Raw genomic sequence first — 9,279 nt, 5'->3', positions numbered from 1 at the left:
GTCCAACGGTACTGAGTATTTTACCGTAGATCAACTAGAAACGTTGTTTTTGATGCAAGAAAGTTAGGTGGGATCGACTTTTCGACATCGAGAGCTTTCAGCCTATTCGTATATGATCATTGGGATATCATTTTTACTGAAAGTCGATCTCAACCCATTAAACATGTAAAATTACTCTTAACACCTTGGTTTAGATCCAAAACTATCAGGTTCCTGTCAGTGGTTTAAACGACCTGTCATTTCATCGTGGGTTTTTCAAACATTCGGAGAAACTGTCGCCAAATGTCGACTTGTTGTGATGTTTCTCACGAGGAACCCTAATCTTTATACTACCTCTAATAGCCCCGTAGTTATAATCATATATGCAGATGTTTGGCCATCTAACGATTTTAGATGAAATTTCGGTTACAAAACTTGTGCCGGCAACGACTTCGCAAATTCCATTTCCAGTGTGATTTTTTTAGAAGATGAGGTCCCACGGAAGTTTTGGAGTGAACAGAATGTGATGAGTGACCACGAATAATTTGTTATATCAGTACTGTACTCTGTCATTATCTATTCATATCACCCTTTATTTCTGTCTGAATCATGAACGAAACACAACATTATTCACATTAAGGAAGATAATCCCGTCGTTCTGTGTTTTATCTCTCTCGAAGAAGAGTTCCAATTTTTAGACCTTTTTCTAACCTGTAGTTACTTGCCCATTTGCTATAGTAAAGAGGAATATATGAAGAATGGCTGTTATAATAAGTTTCTTTTGCACAAAACATCTTTTACACGGGTATCCGATCTCCGGACCTCAGCTATGGCACAACCGGTCATTACATTTATTGCGTTAATATACATTTTTTTCTGCAACATTGCCTTTATTTTTGGGATTCACCGGAAGTAAAATACACGCATGTCAGTTCTGTCTGTGATGCGACGTCAACGTTTCGTATTCCGTACTGATAGGATGCTTTGCAGGGTCGAGGCATACAGTTGTATAGCTGGCGCGTACATGATAACAAGCAACGAATCTCAATCAGCGTATAAATGTACAAGTTGTCCGTCACAGTTGACTACGCATAAGCCCAGGAATTTTGCCGAATCTGCTTGCTTGAGAATTTGTTCATGAAGAATGAAGTTAAATGTGTGTGTCAATCCTTTTTATCAGGGTTGAAGGACATGAGCCAGTCTTGTTCCCACTTTTCCAGAAGATTCAAATCTGTTTGAAGTGTTTTTGCGTCCGAGTCAGATGAAACGGTTACATAGACAATAATGTCATATGCAAAAAGTCTAACTTGGCTTGTGATAGAGTCTGGCATATCGTTAATGTAGATTAGAAAAAAGACAGGGCTCCATGACTGAGCCATGAGGGCCTCCAGAGAGAACGGGGCAGGACGATGATTCGGTGTTACTTACAGCGACTTTCATTAACTTTCAATTTAAATAGTTTGAGAGTGTCCTGCCATCGCGTTGCCCACCCGTCCCTTCGCGATACAAAATGTAAACACTACAGCAACTTCATTCTTCATCGGATTTTGTTCGAACTTTATACAAAGGTCATGTATGAGCATACCTGTGTATTTTGAATTTTAGGGTTCCAAAATCAAGGCAAATGTCGATATTGCTGTATATAGAAAATTGTCCAACTGTAGCTATGTACTTCATGTCTTAACAGATTTTCATCAAAGTTTATACGAATTTTAAGTATGAGAATACCTCTGGTGGGTTCATGTTTCAGGATTCCAATGTCAAGGCCAAGATCACCATTGCTATTTATAGAATATCATCAACCAATTCAGTGTCATCAGTCTACTAACTTTATTTCCTGATGGATTTTAATCATAATTTGTACAACGGTCGGATGTGATAATACGTCAGACATCTTGTGTTGCAGGGTTCGAAGGTCAAGGCCAAGGTCACTGTTGGTATATATATAGAAAGTCATCAGTAATCACTCTAGGTACTTCAGGTAGCAGTATACAGTAGAAATGGCCCGACTCTGATAAACAAGGCAAATGTGGAGGAAATGTAAACACAGCGGATTTACCCTACACAACACATGTATACATGTATATATATTTGTAAACTGCATTACATTTACAATACATATAAAGTACTGAGAAGTGTATAAACCTCTTTTTTCTAAGTATGTCACTTGTGTGAAAACCATGGTTACCACATCAAAAATTACCAAAAAATGCTAAATATTGCTATTTTTAACCCAAAATTTGACCCCCGCAACTAGTAATTTCTGTCCTAAGTTCTGTCTGAAATTAAAGATTACCTACCTGGTTGCAGAATTATCTGGGTCCCAGTAAAATTGTAAAACTTGATTTTTTGCAATTTTGCGTCGTGTGCTGTTGTCAAAATTTTACCTCCTGTAAAGCTAGCTTTTCATGTGTATGCACCATTTCGGATTATGGCCAAAGTTTTGATCTCGAACCAAAAACTTTTTTTTTTACAAATGTGAAGCTCACATAGCCCTCTTCATCATGCTTATACCAATTTTAGAACTGTTTTATTTTTATATTTTTTGTACATATCATTATACAGGGGTTAGCCATTTAACAAAAACATCACCCATGGCCACAACCCTCTACACCCATGGCCACAACCCTTCACATTCCCGGCGTTTAGAGGTTCATCTCCATGCAGACAGTCTCCATGACAACATGCAATCGGCCTACCGCATGGGACACTCTACTGAGACGGCCCTCCTACGTGTACATAGTGATTTAGCTTCTGCATTGGATAACAAGTGCAGAGCGGTGCTTGTCATGCTGGACTTGTCAGCTGCATTTGACGTCATCGACCATGGCATACTTTATAAACGTCTGGAATACTCTTATGGAGTGACTGATACCGCACTATGCTGGATACAGTCATACCTGAGTGAACGACGACAGTGTGTTGCCATCGGATCTGCCACCTCACATGACAAAGTACTAGATTTCGGGGTTCCTCAAGGGTCGGTGTTAGGACCACGAAAATATTGTATGTACTCCAAACCGATTGGAGAGATTTGTCGTCGCCATAGCCTTCGCTATCATTGCTATGCTGATGACACACAAATTTACATGGTCATAAAACCACAGGACAGTTGGAATACAGTCTCAGAAAGTCTGGAAGCTTGTCTGACAGATATCAGTATCTGGATGAACGCCAACATGCTTAAACTTAATCAGGAAAAGACGGAACTAATCGTCTTTTCCCCAAAGTGTCAGCAAACAATGGCTCTCCAGCTCAAGGTTGGTGCCAGAACTATTGAGACTGTTCCAGCTGTTAAAAACCTAGGGGTATACTTTGACAGTTCTCTGAACATGGAGAAACAAGTGAACGCTATTGCCAAATCCTGTTACTACCAGATCAGGAACATCGGCTGTATTCGGCAGTTTCTAACTGCAGATGCATGCAAGACTTTGGTGCATTCACTTGTTACCTCTCGGTTGGATTATGGTAAGCCCTGCTCTGTGGTATATCTGACCAACTTACTAGTCGTCTGCAGAGGATCCAGCATGACTAGTTACTCGTACTCGAAAGAGAGAGCACATCACACCTGCGCTTTATTCGTTGCACTGGTTACCTGTACGATACAGGTCGCAGTACAAAATTCTGGTATACACATACAAGGCACTGAATGGAACAGCTCCTCAGTACCTACAGGAGCTTGTTACCCTGTATCAGCCGTCAAGATCACTGCGGTCGGAGTCAGAATCTTTGTGTGTCCCAAAATCTCGTACTGTGACCAACGGAAACATATGCTTTGGGAGGGTTTCGTCTAAGTTGTGGAATAGCTTACCATCTGCTATTAGGAAGTCAAATACCCTGGCCAAGTTCAAGAGGGACATAAAAACTCACCTCTTCACGTCTGCATTTTAGAATCTTTGCAAAGACGTAATGTAAATACCACCCTTTTATTTGTTCAATTATGTGCACATTGCTTGTTAAATGTATGAAAGTGATTGCAAGCCTTTGTTGTTTGTTTTCACAATTATAACCATTACTATTATCCATATGCTGTAAAGCGCCTTAGAGTAATTTTACAAATTATGTAGGGCGCTATATAAATGTTGTATATTATTATTATACTGCTACCTCATGTCTTAACAGATTTTTAACAAAATTTGTACAGATTTAAGGGATGAGTTCATGTATCTTAGGTCACTACGTGTTGCTATTCATAGAATGGTTTTCTCTATAGATATTATTGCACGTGAAAATTGCTGTCAAAGTGTAATTGTCATAGAATGTATTCTCGTAAAACGAAGAAAGACTTATATTATATATTATCATTTACTTTTTATCATATGCTTTACATTATAAATATGAAAGTTCAACATTAAATTTATTATCAGTAGTACAAATCAAATGTTTCACTGATGCATGATTTTTCTGAAATGTGTAAAGTCGGAAGCAAAAACGGATATGGCGCCTGCCGAGCGGATATGGTACACTATATGTGACAATGGGCCGGGTTGTTAAAAATTCAATACGCCGTTGTATATATAATCTCTCCACGTACATGTTGGTCATCATCTTTTTACGTGTTTAGCTAATATTTACATTCTGTATGCTTAGACCGTTTGACAAAAATTACATTCATAAATGCATAACACAGGTGTTCATAGAATCTCAGCACGTGGGAACTGATAGTAACCTGATCACACTGCGTAGTAATACACTACAAAAACTACTCACTCGGAACGACCGACCTAGATGCTTAATTCTTACATCTTAAAATATTATTGAACTGTGCTTTGTGAAATATCCACGTATTCACGTGTCCTGTGCTACAAATAAACATTGAATATGGAACTACATTTTGTTGTGTTATTGTTGTTGACGGTTGCTAAGATCTCTCACGATAGTGTCACATTTTCCCGCGAAAAAACACTGTTCTCGCCACTGTGTTGCACCCGTGTATAAGCAGGAACAAACCCTGTTTATTTGTTTTATTCGTTGTTATATCGATCCACTGAAAGGATTCGTCAATGTAAATATAACGCGATTCATTCAATATGTCCATAAACCCATTGTTGTTATGACCTCATAAATGTTGAAAAAATAAAAATCATTCCTTAAATGAATGTGTATGGCCGGGATTCGATTCTCGAAGTCGTCGTACACATGGAATATTCAGAGAAAGTGTTTTTCTCCTGCAAATACATCTCCAACAACCCAGGTGGAGTATAAAATGGTCTTGGGTTGATGCTTCGGTATCTGTGCTGTAGCATCCAAGTGAAATGGCACTATAAATGATACCGTTGGAAGCACAATCCCACTAAAAACACGCAGGTATACACACATAGAGAAATACTAGCCAGGTGGCATATGACTAGTAGTGAGCGCANGGGGGCGGGGGCGGCGGCGGCGGCGTAGGAAATATGTCATCTTGATCCAAGATAGCAGCCTTAGCAACCGCCTAAACCACGGCCACCCTCCACATGATATGTTGTGTGCATGGAATTATCTCCCCTGTTTCAACCTTTTACCTTCTGATCACGTAATTATCTCCTCTGCCTCAGCCTTTTGCCTTCTGATTTCATGTATTCTCTCCAGGGCTTTCTCACCACCGCTCCGTCGACCTACGAATCCTTGCAAGACAGGGAAAAAAACCATCACCACAAAAAAGAAAATCGCATTTCAATGTACATTTACTCAATAAAAAAAGCTAAAAAACCCCACTTAGGTCTTATGGTCCTCTTTTCCTTCTTTCTTCATTCTTCTTCTTCTTCTAGACGATTGAGTGCAAACATCTATTCGGATAATATACTTACAGGGTAGTGTGCTGGTGTGTATATTATGTGCGTGTCTTTGTCTGTACATGCGTTTTCTGTGCTGTTCTTAATGCGGTCCTCAATTGACTAAAAATGAAACAAGCATAAGCCTTGTTATAAAAATAGCCTCTTTACAAAACGAACAAAACAGAAGTCTTGTCTTAAAAAAAAGAGACTTCGTTTTTCAGGGTTTGAATAGAGTAGATGATACATGTAAAAATAATAATAACAGAATCCTGGGGGACCCGCAGCCATGGTCTTGATTGATTTGTTGAATGCATTGGCTCAATTAGATACTGTCAAACTGGAGACTCATGACGAATGAGGACAAATTGAAGATAGATGAGGACAAAACGTGGAAATATGAGGACAAAACGTGGACAAATGAGGACAAAACTGGACAAAATGTGGAAATATGTGGATAAAACGTGGACAAATGTGGACAAAACGTGGACAAATGAGGACAAAACGTGGACAAAAATGGACAAATGTGGACAAATGTGGACATAATACAATAGAGAATCAGCAACATCTGCATATTTTTACATCAAAAAAGATGATTTTTATCACATACCTGTTGAATCTTGTTATAGTAATACAAGCAATTTTTTCAGACCATGAAATACAACGTTTTGTATTGCACATGCGAACTGAAAAGTTCTCGGTATTCGCAAAAAAATATCAAAGTTTATAAAATCTTTGTATCGATCTCTACCAAATACGGAAGTTATGTGATAAAAGCTAAACCACACACTCATTTATTGCGCGGACGTATATATTCACTCGTGAGCTCCGCGCGCGCACTCGGGAATATATTCGCACGCGCAATAAACTCGTGCTTTCTGATTCGTTAGAAAAAGCTTATACAACCCATCCAGCCTCCTTCACCAACGCCTGCACATATACAGCAACAGAAAAGAGAAAAAAAAGAATGACAGACAATCAGTAACAACGGGGACCGCATCAAGAAACAGCACAGACAACGCATGTACAGACCAAGACAAGCACATAATATACACACCAGCACACTACCCTGTAAGTATATTATTCGAATAGATGTTTGCCCTCAGTCTTCTGGAAGAGGGATGAAGAAAGAAGAAAAAGACGACAAGAAATCAGGACCATAAGACCTGTTTTTTTGTTGTTGTTGTTGTTGTTGTTGTTGAGTAAATGTACATTGAAATGCGATTTTCTTTTTCTGTGGTGAAGCGCTGTTTCCTCCCCCCCCCCCCCCCCCCCGTCTTGCAAGGGTTCGCAGGTCGACATAGCAGTGGTGAGAAAGCCCTGTAGAGAATACCTGAAATCAGAAGGCAAAAGGCTGAAACAGGGGAGATGATTCCGTAGGTAACGTGAAATTGATGATATCAGACACAATACACACAACATGATGATATCATGTGGAGGGGGGCGTAGGTTAAGGCGGTTGCTTTAAGGCCGCCATCTTGGATCAATATGGCGGATTTCCTTAGCAACGTGTCCCCCCCCCCCCCCCCCCCCCCCCCCTTCCATGTATTCATCAATTCTACTGTAAATTATGTTACATTGTTCACACCAGTGATATGGGCGGCTCGAGGAAGTTGAAATTGTTATTCCATGTGTGTGTATCTACATTTACATTTCTACTGCAAAATCGAAGGCTCAGTGTGCTCGTTGATGAGACACATCAGTGAAAAAAATCTCGCGGTCCTGTAACGGTAAAATTGAATTGCTTTGAAGTTGGGTACCGCTCCTTTGTAATCTGTAAAGGACAGAGATCAGCCTAGCGATTGGTCAGGTTTTATTTTTACCTGAAACCAATCAAATGTCTATCTTCGTGTGTTCAATTTTGCGATGACATATTCCAGGGTCCGTTTTTATGAAACCGTTCTCATGCTCAAGCATGGATTCTATGCTCAAACCAGTTTTCTTGTAACTCAATTAAATCATGTCAAACGATTAAAAAGTCGAATGTAAACATTGAAAACCGTATTTGGCTTAAGGTTTCTTCAATTTGTTTCCAAATTATTGGTAATATTAGATTTTATTATTATTTTACAAACGGAACAAGAAATCGTTAGGCTTGAGCACAAAATCCATGCTTGTAACTCAATAAAATCATGTCAAACGATTAAAAAGTCGAATGTAAACATTGAAAACCGTATTTGGCTTAAAGTTTCTTCAATTTGTTTCCAAATTATTAGTAATATTAGATTTTATTATTATTTTACAAACGGAACAAGAAATCGTTAGGCTTGAGTACAAAATCCATGCTTGAGCATGAGAACGGTTTCATGAATACGGGCCCAGTGGTGCAGAGAGCGTAAGTGAGTGTAGCCCTTGGAGTATCGGGGATATGTAATTCGTTTTTGGCATGTTGCATCACCGAATGTTATCATGATGCACTGATTGCACTCGTGTGGGTGGTAGGTGTGCGTGTCTGTAAGTGTGTCCGAAGTGAATTGGAAACATGTACATACCTCAATTCAATTTAATACATCACTCAAATCATTATTTAAGTCATTTACCTCACCACGCAGCGCAAACAAAAATACACGCACTCATGCTTGCTCTTNGTGTGTGTGTGTGTGTGTGTGTGTGTGTGTGTGTGTGTGTGTGTGTGTGTGTGTGTGTGTGTGTGTGTGTGTGTTTGTTTGTGTGTGTCTGTGTGTGTCTGTGTGTGTTTGTGTGTGTGTGTGTGTGCGGGTGCGTGTGTGTTATGTTCATCTATAGTTAGAATAATAATTAGCTGTTTGGCAACTGTCACTCCTCCGTCTGTTTTGGTGAAGCCAGTTGAGCTTTAATGTGAAATAGTGAAAAGGACATGAATTGTTGTGCCTTTTCCGTCCTTACAATATTCTGGCTGGACTTTACCTATTAGCTCCACTACGAGCAACAGTTTGACTACATTCGCGTAACCAGTTGAAACGGTTGAACCGGTTGAACTTGTAAAGAAAACGACAGGTACAGATATGGACCAAGGCTGACCTTAGGGCTACATTCGCGTATCCCGGTTGAAACGGTACGTGTGGCGCAGAAATTTTCCACGATAAACGAACACACTTGGACCGTTCTATAAGCAGAGCTAAAAATCCACAGTTTCGGAGAATAAAAAACAATGTATCAAGAATATTATATCCTTCTCTCACGCGTCCACTAAATTACATAACGTATGTTAAAAATTACATGTGACTTGACATTGTTTAAGAAAGAAATAACGCAAATTGGCAATAGTCAGCATTTTAGTTTCGGTCAGGTACGTCTGGACCCCTCAATCTACACGTACCAAATTTTCCTGAGGTCAGCCTCGGTCCAAATCTGTACCTGTCGTTTTCTTTACAGGTTCAACCGGTTCAACCGTTTCAACCGGATACGCGAATGTACCCCAGGAAAATTTGGTACGTGTAGATTGAGGAGTCCAGACGTACCTGACCGAAACTAAAATGCTGACTATTGCCAATTTGAGTTATTTCTTTCTTAAACAATGTCAAGTCACATGTAATTTTTAACATACGTTATGTAATTTAGTGGACGC

Source organism: Mizuhopecten yessoensis, unplaced genomic scaffold (genome assembly GCF_002113885.1).
Source record: "Mizuhopecten yessoensis strain PY_sf001 unplaced genomic scaffold, ASM211388v2 scaffold3139, whole genome shotgun sequence".
In the NCBI taxonomy this organism is placed as follows: Eukaryota; Metazoa; Mollusca; class Bivalvia; order Pectinida; family Pectinidae; genus Mizuhopecten; species Mizuhopecten yessoensis.
The sequence above is the reverse complement of the archived record's forward strand: the minus strand, read 5'-3'. Positions refer to the sequence as shown.